This window comes from Lactuca sativa, chromosome 3 (genome assembly GCF_002870075.4).
Source record: "Lactuca sativa cultivar Salinas chromosome 3, Lsat_Salinas_v11, whole genome shotgun sequence".
Lineage (NCBI taxonomy): Eukaryota > Viridiplantae > Streptophyta > Magnoliopsida > Asterales > Asteraceae > Lactuca > Lactuca sativa.
This window is the reverse complement of record NC_056625.2, coordinates 29148510-29164449: the sequence shown is the minus strand read 5'-3', so window position 1 is coordinate 29164449 and position 15940 is coordinate 29148510.

Genomic DNA, 15940 nt, shown 5'->3' with positions numbered 1-15940 from the left:
CACCCCTTATAGACTAGCTTCATGAATGAGGCCTACTAACGGTAAGACTAACTTTTACTCATACATATATATAATGTTAGACTTTTAATGTTATATATAGTATAGGGTGTATTTTATACTTTCAAAATACTAGGTGGTCTAATTTAACAATTATACTTTTAATTCAATTAAATTGTAAACCTAAACTTTTATGGATTTACTAAACCTCTTTTAATTATACACCTTAATTAATTAATAAAACCATAAGGGTGTGATGTGAACTTTTTCAAAACAATACTAGAGTTTTAGAATTTAACATTCCTAATTAAACTTTTAATCAACTTTTAAATTCCAAAACTTGAGGGCAAGTTTTTAAACATTTCAACACATTAGGGTTTAGAATTTTAATATGCATCAAAATTAAACTATTTAATCAAAATTTAAATTCCAAAACTTGAGGGCAAGTTTTGAAACCTTTTTCAAAACATTAGGGTTTCAACTATTTAAATTTCAAAACAACAAAACTTTTGGGGTTCAAATTTAAACTATAAAACCTAAGTGCCAAATATGAAACTTTTCACAACAACAAGGATCAAATAACAAATAATTCAAATTAACATTTAATCACATAATTATCCATATTTGATGATTTCTTGCAAAATAATTTATCAATTTACTTAAAATAATTAATCAATTATCTTATAAGGAAACAATTATCTTATTAATTGATAAATATCTTCAATTAGATTAAAAATATAGTCAAATATATCATATAATCGGATTAATATTAATCTAACATGATAAGGTAATTATCCCAATGCAAAAACAGCAAGAAATCCCGAGATAAGCACTATCTGACGCACCGACTCGCCGAGTCACCCTCTGGAACTCGCCGAGTAAGGCTGACTCGCCGAGTCCAAGAGTGACTCGCCGAGTCAGGTCGAACAGTGAGGCCAAAACACGATTTTCAGTTACATCAAGCATCAATACAATAGAAACCAATCATGGCTCTGATACCACTGATGGGTTTTGGTCATAAGACATCCTATGTGCTCATACAAACCCTAATGCTCGGATCTAGGTTTCTCTATTGTACATACTTTGAATCCAAGACTATAAACCCTAATTCTAGCATATGGAAATCAGAATTCACATGTAATTAGGTTTAAGAACATACCTTGATTGTTATATAGCAATAACAATCCAATTCCTCCTTGAATTGACCTTGGAAAGCTGAGAGTCACAAGTGTCACTCCTCTAATGGCTTACAAACACCATAAGCAAGTGGAGAAGGTATAAAGAGAGAGGAGGGAGGTTAGAATTCGTCTCTAAGACTTCTTGGGAAGAGACACACGAATTCATGACCCTAGGGGTGTTTATATAGGTGTAGAGATAGGGTTTCAGTCATTATCCTTATCTAGTTGCTTATCCATTAAGCAACCCATAAGATAATCCTTGAATCCTTATCATACTCGAATTCTAAGGCTCTTTATCCTTAAATTCGTTCACCATATATATAAGATAATCCTTACCTTATTTTGTAACTATCACATAATTACAATTCAGCCCCTCTAGTTTAATTAATTACACTTGATCACAAAATTAATTTTTTATTAATTATTGACCAATATTAATTAAACAAATATGATTTCTCCTTTAATATATTATTCTTATAACATATTAATAAATCATAATAACCTCTCTCTCTTTATTTATTTCTCCATTCAAGTTGCTTTGGTGAAGGCAACCCAAAAGGACCATGCACCATCGGGTCAAGTACATACCAAAATAGTTATGGACTTAGACACTAATCCAACAGTTCATTCGATGTACTCCATCCCCCTCATGGTTGCCTTATTTGACTTATATTGTTGAGGAACCCCCGAAGCATGTGTTGTCGCCCCGATGAAATATTCTTAGACTAAGTCCCTTATGTTAGTTGTCTTAGGGACGTAAAGTGAGAATAACGGGAATGGGTAATTGGGTTATTGTTGGTTGGTGGTAATTAAATAAAATTATTTATTGTAGGTTGAAAACCCTATATGCTCACCAGGCTCCCAAGCATGACCCACTCAGTTTATTTGTATTACAAGAAGTGGTGCAAGGGCATAGGATGGATGAACCATCAAGTTATTTTGTTTACAAGTCTGTATATGTATATATTTGTTGAATGACTTGTAATGTTGTCGTTTATGCTTTATGGTCTGTATCGGAACATAACATCCCGAGTTTTGATTATATAATGAAAATACATTTCTTCATGAAATGCTTTGGTAAATATTATTTTATCACGTTTTGTTTTTGGGAACAAATTCCGCAAGTCTTTCAAATCAAAAGGACTTACTCTGAAATTATTTTAAAAGCATAAATGAAAATTCGGTCTTTTCTTGTCGAGATTTTGGGGATGTCACAATTGGTATCAGAGCATTAGTTTAAGCGAACTAGGAATTTGTAGGATTTCTAGACTTAAACTTAGAATGCTAAGTGAAATTTTGAGATGTGTGTCTGTTATGTTTTCGACACGAGCACTAGTTTATTTTAGGAAAGTTGCCTAAAATGCTTTTATGTGCTAAATGTTATATGTTGCCATATATGATATTATTTGTTCGGATCTATGGTATGTTGCCGACATGATCTGGAAACCTTATGCGTGTAAGATTCTAAGCGTACGTCTACGATATTAGAACTAGCATGTAAACGTTTCGGAGTGATAAGGATGATTTGAATATCTATCGTGAATGAGGATATAATTTCACCTTATTCAGTGTGTAGATCAAAATGGTGAGAACAAGAAGTGGAGTAGGAAATGCTGATGAAAACAGGAATCAACCACCAGTGATTGAACAAATACCTGTCGTAGCAGCAGCACCTGAGCCAATAACCATGGCTAGTGTGCAAATGATGATTCAAACAATGTTGGATCGTCAAATGGAGGAGACTAGGCGGTTGCTTCAACAGAATCGTGAAGAACTGTCAATTCGTGTGGAAGAGCCTGAATTAAATGAAGGGCACTCTGAAGGTGGAAACTTCAGTGGGTCTGTTGGTCAAGCCAACCCACCGATAGTTAGGCAAAACAACCATGACGGAAGGAATGATGGAATGGGATGCAAGTACAAGGACTTTCTAACTTGCAAACCATCGACCTTCAATGGAAAGGAGGATCTGATTGGAGTTATGGATTGGATCTCAGAAATGGAGTTGGCCTTCATGACTTGTGGCTGCAGAGGCTAGTTGCACACTATCTATGCAGTGTGTCAGTTCCGAGGTGGAGCCGTTCGTTGGTGGAACACTCTAGGGAAGACTTTAAGCCCTAATGAGCCACTACAACTGACATGGGCATAATTCTTGGTGCAGTTCAAACGCAAGTTCTGTTCGGCCCAAAATTTTTTGGAGTTGGAGAACAAGTTTCTGACGTTGAAAAAAGGCAACATGTCAGTCGACGATTACACAAACGCCTTCACCGATAAGATGGAGTTTGCCTTTCGTATCGTCACAGACGAGCTGACAAAGGTTGACCGATACGCAAAAGGACTCCCATGGGAGTACGAGGTGCCGGTACGTCAGACACATACTCTAGAGGCAGCTATCTGGGCTGCCAAGTCTGTTGAGAACATGATCAAGGGGAGAACCACCGACAAGGTTAAGGTTGGTGAGAAGAGAAAGTTTGAGGGAACATCTGGTTCCGGTAAGAAAAGCAAATTTTCGAAATCTGATTCGAAAAAGATTGGTGGAGGAAAAGGAGGCGAAGCGAAGTGGTGTGATAAGTGTAAGAAAAAGCATTTTGGGAAATATAGTGAGGATGTAACCTGCTACAAGAGCAGAAAAATTGGGCATTTTGCCAATGAGTGTCCGTACAACAAAAGGATGTGTTTTGGTTGTAATGAAGAGGGGCAGATTTTGAAAGACTGTCCGAAGAAGAAGGAGGCAGCAAAGCCCAACATTCCACCAAAGCCGAAGGCGAGAGCCTTCCAGATGACACTTGAAGCTGCGAAAGATGAAGTTGATGTCGCTTCAGGTACCTTTCTCGTAAACGAATTACCTGCTCAAATTTTGTTTGATTCTGGAGCCAACTACTCCTTTATCTCGCATGAGTTTGGTAGAAAACTAGTTTTGCCTGTTGATAGACTAGATAATGCTTTATTAGTCGAAGTTGCTAGTGGCAAGTTTGTACCTGTTAGCCATCATATGAAAAACATCTTAATCAACCTTAATGGGAATAAGTTTCGCGAGGAATTATTGCCTATCGAACTTAATGGTTTCGACATCGTGTTGGGAATGGATTGGCTTAGTGCCAATGATGCCGAAATTTTATGCAAGAAGAAGATAGTACAAGTAAACCCGCCAGGGAAAGATTCGTTTATGGTGTATGGGGCAAACGCAGAGTAAATTCTGGAATCATTTCTCTAATGAAAGCCAGAAAGTGTTTGACCAAGGGATGTACATCATATTTAGCATTCGTGATTGATGCTAAGAAGGAAAAGAAGGTGATGCAGAGTATTCCAGTGGTGTGTGATTATCTGGAAGTATTTCCCGAAGATCTTCTTGGATTACCACCTGATAGACAAGTGGAGTTCAGAATAGACTTGTTACCAGGGACCACGCCAATAGCAAAAGCACCTTATCGATTAGCACCGACGGAGATGAAGGAGCTGATGATGCAACTTCAGGAGTTATTGCACAAAGCTTTCATTAGACCTAGTTCATCACCCTAGGGAGCTCCGGTGTTATTCGTGAAGAAGAAAAATGGAAGTATGAGAATGTGCATCAATTATAGAGAGCTGAACAATGCAACAATAAAGAATAGATACCCGTTTCCAAGGATTGATGACCTATTTGATCAATTGCAAGGTTCGAGCTATTTCTCGAAGATCGATCTTAGGTCAGGATATCATCAGCTAAAAGTAAGAGAGCAAGATATCGAGAAGACTGCATTCAGAACTAGATATGGACACTACGAGTTCTTGGTTATGTCATTTGGACTAACCAATGCTCCGGCAGCATTCATGGATTTAATAAATAGGGTTTGTAATCCGTTCCTTGATAAATAAGTGATAGTGTTCATAGACGACATTCTGATTTATTCGAAAAGCCAAGACGAGCATGGCAAGCACTTGCGAGAAGTGTTAGAAGTCTTGAAGAAGGAGAACTTGTATGCAAAGTTCTCCAAATATGATTTTTGGATTCAAGAAGTCCAATTCTTGGGTCATGTGGTCAACCAAGAAGGGATAATGGTTGATCCAGCAAAGATTGAAGCTGTGATGAAGTGGGAACAACCGAAAAGTCCCACAGAGATCCGAAGCTTTTTAGGATTAGCTGGATATTACCGAAGGTTTATCCAAGGCTTTTCTTCGATCGCTAGTCCATTAACAGCCTTGACCCACAAGGGAGCTACTTATGTTTGGAGTGATAAGCATAAAGAAGCATTCGAGAAGCTAAAGAAGAAGCTATGCGAGGCACCGATTCTTTCTCTACCCGATGGAGTTGAAGACTTCGCTGTTTATAGCGATGCGTCTGGGGTTGGATTGGGTTGTGTTTTGACCCAAAGAGAAAATGTGATAGCATATGCGTCTCGACAACTAAAGGAGCATGAAAAGAATTACCCGACTCAAGATTTGGAGTTGGCAGCGGTAGTTTTCGCTCTAAAAATATAGAGGCATTACCTCTATGGCACGAAGTGCAAACTTTTCACTGATCATAAGAGTCTCCAATATCTCTTTAATCAGAAAGAGTTAAATATGAGGCAACGATGCTGGTTAGAGTTACTCAAGGACTACGACTGTGAGATACTTTACCACCCTGGTAAAGCTAATGTTGTTGCTGATGCTCATAGTCGGAAAGTCAATGTTGAGAGGAAAAGGCCAAGAGCGTTGAGAATAGAAGTTGTCTCGACAATTGTGGAAAGTATAAAGAAAGCATGAGAAGAAGCTTCTGAGAAGAATGACCGAAAGGAGGAACATTTGGGAAAAACGTTGGTGTTTGATACAAACGGTCATGGACTGAAGGTATTCCAAGATCGTATTTGGGTACCTAGGTCAGGAGGAATAAGAGATCTTCTGAAGGAAGAAGCTCACAAAACCATGTACTCAATTCATCCTGGCAGCACTAAAATGTATAGGGACCTGAAACCCTACTACTGGTGGCTGACAATGAAGCTTGATGTTGCAAAGTATGTGGCCGAGTATGTGACTTGTGCAAGAGTCAAGACACAACATCAGAAACCATATGGGAGTTTAGAGCTTTTATGCAACGACCCGTCTCCGGTATGATGATTCCATGGTATTTATTTTTGAAGTTGCAAGAGGGACTCGGCGAGTTCATAGCCTGACTCGCCGAGTAGGGACGGGATTTCGAGCACGTGTTAGCCGGCGACTCGGCGAGTCCATATTCTGGACTCGGCGAGTCTGTCTGTCTGAAAGAAACCCTAAATCCCCGGGTTGCTCACTATTTAAGCCACCTTATAGCCCCCAATCTCGCCTCCTCCACCCTCAGAGAGCTGTGAGAAAACCCTAATACGTTCTTGAGTTATTTAAGTGATCTTGTGTGCATTTGTGAAGGCTTGAAGAAGGAGAAGAAGAAAGGAGCAAGGAGAAGAGGTGTAGAGCAAAGATTCAAGGGAAAATCAGAGTTCCTTGAGGTATTCTTCGGATTTCCTTCCCTTTTATGCTTTAAAACCCCATTAGAACTCTTCTAGATCTAGTTTGATGCTTTTATCAAGCCTTATGATGGTATGGATGCCCTATTAGGTCGAGATATCCTTAGATCTGTTCATTTAGGAGTTGTAGAGCCCGGATCTATTGTCTTTTGTTGATTCCTTGTATGAAAACCCTAGATCTAGCCTTCTCTTTATGATTTTGAGCTATTTTATCTTCATGGATGCATATGGGCACGTAAAGATAGAATCTTTATGTGCTAATCGAGTTAAAGGAGTCCAGATCTATCAGTTCTATGCACTGGATTCAAGCAGAATCGAGTTTTGAGTTATTGCATGCAAGCGACTCGGCGAGTCGAGTCGAGAGTCCCCGATTTTCCCTTTTCGAGTAATGTCGAGTAGGACCAGTGAGTGGTAGAGTGGACTCAGCGAGTTTGAGGTTAGACTCAGTAATGGAGGGACTCGGCGAGTTGTTCATACAACTCGGCAAGTCCAAGGCAATCCTCTTAGCTCGAAGAACAACTCGTCGAGTTGTTCATATGACTCGGCCGTCGAATGCAGATTGCATAAGTTTTGATTCAAAAGGGAACTCGTCGAGTTGATGCCATACTCGATGAGTAGCAGCGAGTAGGGTCGAGAAGTGAGAATAGGGACTCGGCGAGTTGGCGGCCCAACTCGGCGAGTCAGGTCAACTGTGGGTTGACTTTGACCAGGAGAGTTGACTTTGACCAAGGGTAAAAGAGTAATTTTACCCCAGTGCAGTGTTTAGCATTGATTGAGTGTGTTTATGGACTTGTAGCCGGGGAGATACCGGAGCAGCAGCAGATATTTTCCAGAGCCATACACACAGCAGCCAGTTCACGAGGTGAGTTTCCTTCCAGTAGGATCAGGGTCTAAGGCCCCAATGCCGGCCCGTTCAGTTAGTAGTAGTTTCAGGACTTCGGTCCAATGCAGTAGTTAGTATGTTTGACGCCTTCGTGGCTCAAACAGGATATATGTGTTTATGCTCGTTGACATGTTATGCTATGTTTAGTCAGTTAGCTTCGGACTTCAGTCCGATGGAGGGGACAAGGTCCCAGTCAGTCAGCTTCGGACTTCGGTCCGATGGAGGGGACAAGGTCCCAGTCAGCCAGCTTCGGACTTCGGTCCGATGGAGGGGACAAGGTCCCAATCAGTCAGCTTCGGACATCGGTCCGATGGAGGGGACAAGGTCCCAGTCAGCCAGCTTCGGACTTCGGTCCGATGGAGGGGGCAAGGCCCCAGTATGTGCTTTATATGTTATTTTATGGTATGTGGTAGTTTGGGGGAGCTCACTAAGCTTCGTGCTTACAGTTTCAGTTTTGTTTTCAGGTGCTTCCGCAAGCAAATGGAAGAGATCGGGATGATGGCATCGCACACACCATAGCTCAGTTTTCATCCTGGTAGTTGATTCAGTTTTTGATTTTGATATGATATAGATATGATACAGTTTTCCTCACAGTGTTTTTATTATGTTGGAGATACATCACGTACGGTTTTATGATATGACACTCAGATTATGGTTTTTGGTTATATTGAAAAATGAAAATTTTTTTTTGGGTCGTATTTTTGGGTCGTTTCAAGTTGGTATCAGAGCCTTGGTTTGAGGGATTCAGATACACTTCCGGGTGTATCTGAACTCAAACTAAGGGGAAGATAGAAAGATTTTTAAAAGGAAAATGTTTTCTAAAGAATTTTGAAAGCACTTAGAAAGAAAGAAATTTTTAAACGAGATAAGGGTGTGGTGCATGCGATCAGTCGAGCTCAAGTAAGTACTCCCAAATTACCCATACAAGTAATTTGTTCATTTTCAGTTTCAGTAGAACAGGATGCTAGTATAGGACTAAGGATCTAGGAGGATGCCTTATATGTCTGCTTTATGTGTTACAGCTTTATGAGTATTGCATGCTAGTATTGAGTAGACAACAGTAGGATAGCCTGTTTAGGTTATGCCTGATAGTATGAGCTTAGCGTTGTATGCTAGTACAGTTTCCCCGTTATGAGGATAGGATTGCTTGAGTGGTTCTTGTGTTCGAATGCTGCTTGCTTCGTGCTTTGTGGGATTCTGAGTGATGGGAGTTAGCCATTAGGTGAACACGTCACACCACATGTGATCAAGGTTGAATAATCAGTGCTGGAATTGGCCCTATTGCGCAGCTCTTGTTTGAGTCCAACCGTTATAGGGACGAGTCTTTTACTTGAAGGATTATCTGAGCCTCGTCACATGTGATGGTGTTCAGGTGGTGGCTAATTAGCATTATAAGGAGGCCTTCAACAGCTGAGGACTAGTTAAGTTGAGTCTGAGGTTTCCCTAGGGCAAGCCTAGGATGAGAGTAGCAGAGATCAGTAGTAGTAGAAGTGACTTGGTGGAGTCAAGGCAGTACTTGAAGAAAGTACGGATAGATGTGGAAGGTAGTATGGGCCCGTACTACTGAAAGCAGAGGATCCGTACTCGAATCAAGAAAGGCTGAGACAAGACCAGGAAGCTAGTTGTAGTATCAATGATCCCTTGAGATATTTCAGTTTTCTGATGTAGTTGTGATGTGTTTCAGAATGGTGGTTTTGCGTTCGAGACCAGCAGCCGGCAGTGGAGGTGCCGGGGAGGGATCAGGTTCAGGCTTGGGGGACGAGCGCATGGATGAGCAGACCCGAGAGTTTCTTTCTTCGGAGATTACGCGCATCATTATAGAGCAGACTCATGTGATCTTCGGTTCGATCAAGGAGGGAATTCTAGAGCTGATGGATGAGAGATTGGGCACCTTCCGTGCCGAGGTGGCGGCCATGATGGGGTCGTGCACCCTTACATTCAAGGAGTTCAGGGCATGTGGAGCTCCGGACTATCATGGGGCGTGAGACCCCATAGCGAGTACTAGATGGTTGGCGGATGTGGCCAACGCTTTCCGCTCTAGCAGGTGTCCCAAGGGGGACAAGGTCAGATTGGCATCCTGTCTTCTGAAGGACAGGGCACGGGATTGGTGGGAGGAGGTCGGACATACCATTGGAGATGATGCAGCATTGGACGCCATGACCTGGGCTGACTTCTCTACCAGGTTCAGGGCGGAGTTTGCACCGGTTATTGAGGTGCAGCAGTTAGCTAGGGAGTTTCAGGACCTCACCCAGACTACAGAGACAGTGGCGGAGATCACCGCCAAGTTTAGGGAGAGGGCTCTTCTCGTTCCTCAGTACGTAGCCGATGAGGAGATGAAGAAGGCCCGTTATCATGAGATGTTGCGGAGTGATATCCGCCAGTTTGTGAGCCGATCCAGCTGTAAAACGCTGGATGACATGATTGCTAGGGCTCGGGAGAGGGAGATTGATCTCGAGATGGAGAAGAAGAGGAAACCGGAGGCGGTTTCGGGTACAGGTAGTTCGGGCAAAAAGCCCAAGGTTTCAGATCACAGGTCCAGGAGTCAGCCAAGCCACAGTTGATGTGGCAGGTGTAGGAAGATGCACGATGGGGTGTGCAAGGCAGGGAGTTCCGGCTGCTTCAAGTGCGGTCGGATTGGGCATTTGAGTAGGGATTGTACGGCCTCTGCTACTGCCGTTGCAGCATCAGATCTGATTTGCTTTCAGTGCAATCAGAGGGGACATAAAAAGTCCCAGTGTCTGAGTTTAGTCGCAGCAGGGAAGGTGGCTGCACCTGCCCCTGCTACCTTGAGGATTACAGATGGCCGGCAGGGCCGAGCCGAGACGCCAGTGGCGAAGAGCAGGGCGTTTCAGATGACAGCAGAGGAGGCGCGAGCGACTCCTGATGTGGTGACGGGTATGTATCTTCCCTTCATCTCTTTATTATTATTGATTGAATATTGCTTATGATTGTATGTTTTATTTAGGGTCGTTCTCTGTGAACGGCATTTCTGCTATGGTATTATTCGATTCGGGGGCTACCCGATCATTCGTATCGCTTGCGCTTAGCAAGAGATTTAGTAGAGCTCCAGGGGAGCTGGATTGTCCATTAGAGGTTGAGATAGCAGATGATAGGACCGTGAGGGTCGGCAGAGTGCATAGAGGGTGTTCTCTTCAGTTGTTTGATGAGCAGTTTTCAGTGGACCTGGTACCTATTCCCCTACGAGGGAATAAGGTTATTGTGGGCATGGATTGGCTAAGCCCTAATGGGGCGGTGATTGATTGTGAGCTTCAGCTGGTGAGGATTCGCACTCCCAGTGGGGGAGAGTTAGTGATTCAGGGCGAGAGGCCACAGCGTGGACCGACCTTTTGTTCCGCCGCAAGGGCGAGGCGCTATGTTCAGCAGGGTTGCGCCGGTTTTGTAGCTTACGTCTTGGATGCCCGGGAGAAGGGCAAGACGACAGTTGATGATGTTCCTATAGTGCGAGACTACCCGGATGTGTTTCCCGAGGATTTGCCGGGGATACCTCCTGAGAGGCAGGTTGAGTTCAGGATCGACCTAATTCCTGGTGCGGCTCCGATAGCCAAGGCACCATATCGACTAGCTCCCCCTGAGATGCAGGAGTTGTCTACACAGCTGCAGGAGCTGTTAGACAAGGGTTTCATTTGGCCGAGCAGTTCGCCTTGGGGAGCGCCAATCCTGTTTGTGAGGAAGAAGGATGGGTCGCATCGTATGTGTATAGATTATCGGGAGTTGAATAAGGTAACGGTGAAGAACCGTTACCCACTTCCGAGGATAGATGATTTGTTTGATCAACTTCAGGGAGTGTCTTGGTTCTCCAAAATCGATCTACGCTCCGGTTATCATCAGATGCGGGTTAGAGATGAGGATGTACAGAAGACTGCTTTCAGGACCAGGTATGGTCATTATGAGTTTGTGGTGATGCCATTTGGGCTCACCAATGCTCCAGCCGCGTTCATGGATCTCATGAATCGCGTGTGCAGGCCGATGCTGGATCGGTCAGTGATAGTATTTATAGATGATATCTTGGTGTATTCCAAGACGCAGGAGCAGCACGAGGAGCACCTGCGGGAGGTGCTGGAGGTTTTGAGGAGGGAGAGACTTTTCGCAAAGTTCTCCAAATGTGAGTTCTGGTTGCGCGAGGTGCAGTTCCTTGATCACCTCGTCAACCAGAAGGGTATTTTGGTAGATCCGGCCAAGATAGAGGCCGTGATGCAGTGGGAGGTACCGAAGTCTCCATCTGAGATTCGGAGCTTCCTAGGGTTGGCAGGGTATTACCGGAGATTCATTCAGGATTTTCTCCAAGATAGCTGTGCCGCTCACCCGACCGACCAAGAAGTCGGTGGTATTTCGTTGGGGGCCTGAGCAGCAGGCAGCGTTCGAGACCCTCAGGCAGAGATTGTGCGAGGCTCCGATCCTTTCCTTGCCAGAGGGAGTAGAGGACTTCATAGTCTACTGTGATGCCTCGATCACAGGTATGGGAGCAGTGTTGATGCAGCGAGGCCATGTGATAGCTTACGCCTCGAGACAGTTGAAGCCTCATGAGGCTAATTATCCTACCCATGATTTAGAGCTGGGGGCGGTTGTGTTTGCCCTCAAGATTTGGAGGCATTATCTTTATGGGGTCCATTGTACTATCTACACAGATCACAAGAGTTTGAGGTACCTTATGGATCAGCCGAGTCTGAACATGAGGCAGAGGAGATGGTTGGATGTGCTAAAGGATTATGATTGTGAGATCCTTTACCATCCACGGAAGGCCAACGTGGTGGCCGACGCCCTAAGCCACAAAGTGTCGGCAGCCCCTATCAGGGATCTGTGTTTGAGGATGACAGTGATCACTCCATTGTTAGAGCGGATCAAGGAGGCTCAGGTGGAGGGCCTCAAGGAGGAGAGGCAGAAGTGTGAGAGGATAGTGGGCCGAGTAGCCTCGTTTGATTATGACAGTCGGGGATTGCTGACGCTTCACGGGAGGGTGTGGGTACCGTACTGGGGTGGAGTACGGCAGGTGTCGATGGACGAGGCTCATAAGTCTCGATTTTCTATCCACCCAGGGGCGACGAAGATGTATCGAGATCTTCGACCCGATTATTGGTGGCCCTGCATGAAGCGGGACGCCGCCTGGTATGTTGAGAGGTGTCTGACCTGCAGGAAGGTCAAGGCGGAACAACAGAGGCCTCACGGCAAGATGCAGCCGTTAGACATTCCAGTGTGGAAATGGGAGGACATCACAATGGATTTTGTCACCAAGCTTCCCAGGACCGCACGAGGAGTGGATTCGATATGGGTAGTAGTGGATTGGTTGACGAAGAGTGCTCATTTTATCCCAATCCAGGAGAGTATATCAGCAGAGAAGTTAGCCGATATCTATGTGCGAGAGATTGTGGCACGTCATGGAGTGCCGGTATCGGTGGTGTCAGACCGAGATGTCCGTTTTACATCCATGGAAGCGGTTCCACGACGAGATGGGTACTCGTCTCCATTTCAGCACCGCTTTCCACCCTCAGACGGACGGGCAGAGCGAGAGGACGATTCAGACTCTCGAGGACATGCTTAGGGCATGTGTTTTAGATTTCGGCGGCTGTTGGGATACGTATCTTCCGTTAGCGGAATTTTCGTATAACAACAGTTATCATGCGAGCATTGATCGACCTCCCTTTGAGATGCTTTATGGGAGGAAGTGTAGGACCCCGATTTGTTGGGGCGAGGTCGGTCAGCGAGTCATCAGGAGCACAGAGGTGGTGCTCAAGACGACCGAGTTGATCCAGCAGGTCCGTAGTAGACTGCAAACTGCGCAGAGTCGGCAGAAGAGCTACGCCGACAGGAGGCGTTCAGACTTGGAGTTCCGGGTGGGAGATATGGTCCTTCTGAAGGTCTCACCTTGGAAGGGTGTCATCAGGTTCCGGAAGAGGGGCAAGTTGGGTCCCAGGTTTATTGGTCCTTTCAAGGTTTTGGCCCGGGTGGGTCGGGTTGCTTATCGGTTGGATCTTCCTGAGGAGCTTAGTCAGATCCACAACACTTTCCATGTGTCTCAGTTGAGGAAGTGCTTGGTGGATGAGTCAGCAGTCGTTCCCCTAGAGGATATTCAGGTTGATAGCAGCCTGAATTATATAGAGAGGCCGGTCGTGATTCTGGACCGGAAGACCAAGACCTTGAGGAACAAGGAAATTCAGTTAGTGAAGGTGCAGTGGCAGCACCGGAAGGGGTCTGAGTGGACGTGGGAGGCTGAGGAGGAGATGAGAGAGCACTACCCAGAGATATTTGCAAATTCAGCCGTAGCAGACTTCGAGGACGAAGTCTGAGATAAGTGGGGGAGAATTGTAACGACCCGTATCCGGTATGATGATTCCATGGTATTTATTTTTGAATTTGCAAGAGGGACTCGGCGAGTTCATAGCTTGACTCGCCGAGTAGGGATGGGATTTCGAGCACGTGTTAGCCGGCGACTCGGCGAGTCCATATTCTGGACTCGGCGAGTCTGTATGTCTGAAAGAAACCCTAAATCTCCGGGTTGCTCACTATTTAAGCCACCTTATAGCCCCCAATCTCGCCTCCTCCACCCTCAGAGAGCTGTGAGAAAACCCTAATCCGTTCTTGAGTGATTTAAGTGATCTTGTGTGCATTTGTGAAGGATTGAAGAAGGAGAAGAAGAAAAGAGCAAGGAAAAGAGGTGTAGAGCAAAGATTCAAGGGAAAATCAGAGTTCCTTGAGGTATTCTTCAGATTTCCTTCCCTTTTATGCTTTAAAACCCCATTAGAACTCTTCTAGATCTAGTTTGATGCTTTTCTCAAGCCTTATGATGGTATGGATGCCCTATTAGGTCGAGATATCCTTAGATCTGTTCATTTAGGAGTTGTAGAGCCCGGATCTATTGTCTTTTGTTGATTCCTTGTATGAAAACCCTAGATCTAGCCTTCTCTTTATGATTTTGAGCTATTTTATCTTCATGGATGCATATGGGCACGTAAAGATAGAATCTTTATGTGCTAATCGAGTTAAGGGAGTCCAGATCTATAAGTTCTATGCACTGGATTCAAGCATAATTGAGTTTTGAGTTATTGCATGCAAGCGACTCGGCGAGTCTGATGAACGACTCGGCGAGTCGAGTCGAGAGTCCCCAATTTTCCCTTTTCGAGTAATGTCGAGTAGGACCAGTGAGTGGTAGAGTGGACTCAGCGAGTTTGAGGTTAGACTCAGTAATGGAGGGACTCGGCGAGTTGTTCATACAACTCGGCGAGTCCAAGGCAATCTTCTTAGCTCGAAGAACAACTCGTCGAGTTGTTCATATGACTTGGCGAGTCGGATGCAGATTGCCTAAGTTTTGATTCAAAAGGGAACTCGTCGAGTTGATGCCATACTCGACGAGTAGCAGCGAGTAGGGTCGAGAAGTGAGAATAGGGACTCGGCGAGTTGGCGGCCCAACTCGGCGAGTCAGGTCAACTGTGGGTTGACTTTGACCAGGAGAGTTGACTTTGACCAAGGGTAAAAGAGTAATTTTACCCCAGTGCAGTGTTTAGCATTGATTGAGTGTGTTTATGGACTTGTAGCCGGGGAGATACCGGAGCAGCAGCAGATAGCTTCCAGAGCCATACACACAGCAGCTAGTTCACGAGGTGAGTTTCCTTCCAGTAGGATCAGGGTCTAAGGCCCCAATGCCGGCCCGTTCAGTTAGTAGTAGTTTCAGGACTTCGGTCCAATGCAGTAGTTAGTATGTTTGATGCCTTCGTGGCTCAAACAGGATATATGTGTTTATGCTCGTTGACATGTTATGCTATGTTTAGTCAGTTAGCTTCGGATTTCAGTCCGATGGAGGGGACAAGGTCCCAGTCAGTCAGCTTCGGACTTCGGTCCGATGGAGTGGACAAGGTCCCAGTCAGCCAGATTCGGACTTCGGTCCGATGGAGGGGACAAGGTCCCAATCAGTCAGCTTCGGACATCGGTCCGATGGAGGGGACAAGGTCCCAGTCAGCCAGCTTCGGACTTCGGTCCGATGGAGGGGGCAAGGCCCCAGTATGTGCTTTATATGTTATTGTATGGTATGCGGTAGTTTGGGGGAGCTCACTAAGCTTCTTGCTTACAGTTTCAGTTTTTTTTTTTCAGGTGCTTCCGCAAGCAAATGGAAGAGCTCGGGATGATGGCATCGCACACACCACAGCTCAGTTTTCATCCTGGGAGTTGATTCAGTTTTTGATTTTGATATGATATAGATATGATACAGTTTTCCTCACAGTGTTTTTATTATGTTGGAGATACATCACGTACGGTTTTATGATATGACACTCAGATTATGGTTTTTGGTTATATTGAAAAATGAAAAAAAAAATTTGGGTCATATTTTTGGGTCGTTTCACTTTACCTGTGCCTATGGGTAAATGGGAAGACATTGTTATGGATTTTGTCACTAAACTACCCCGAACAAAGAATGG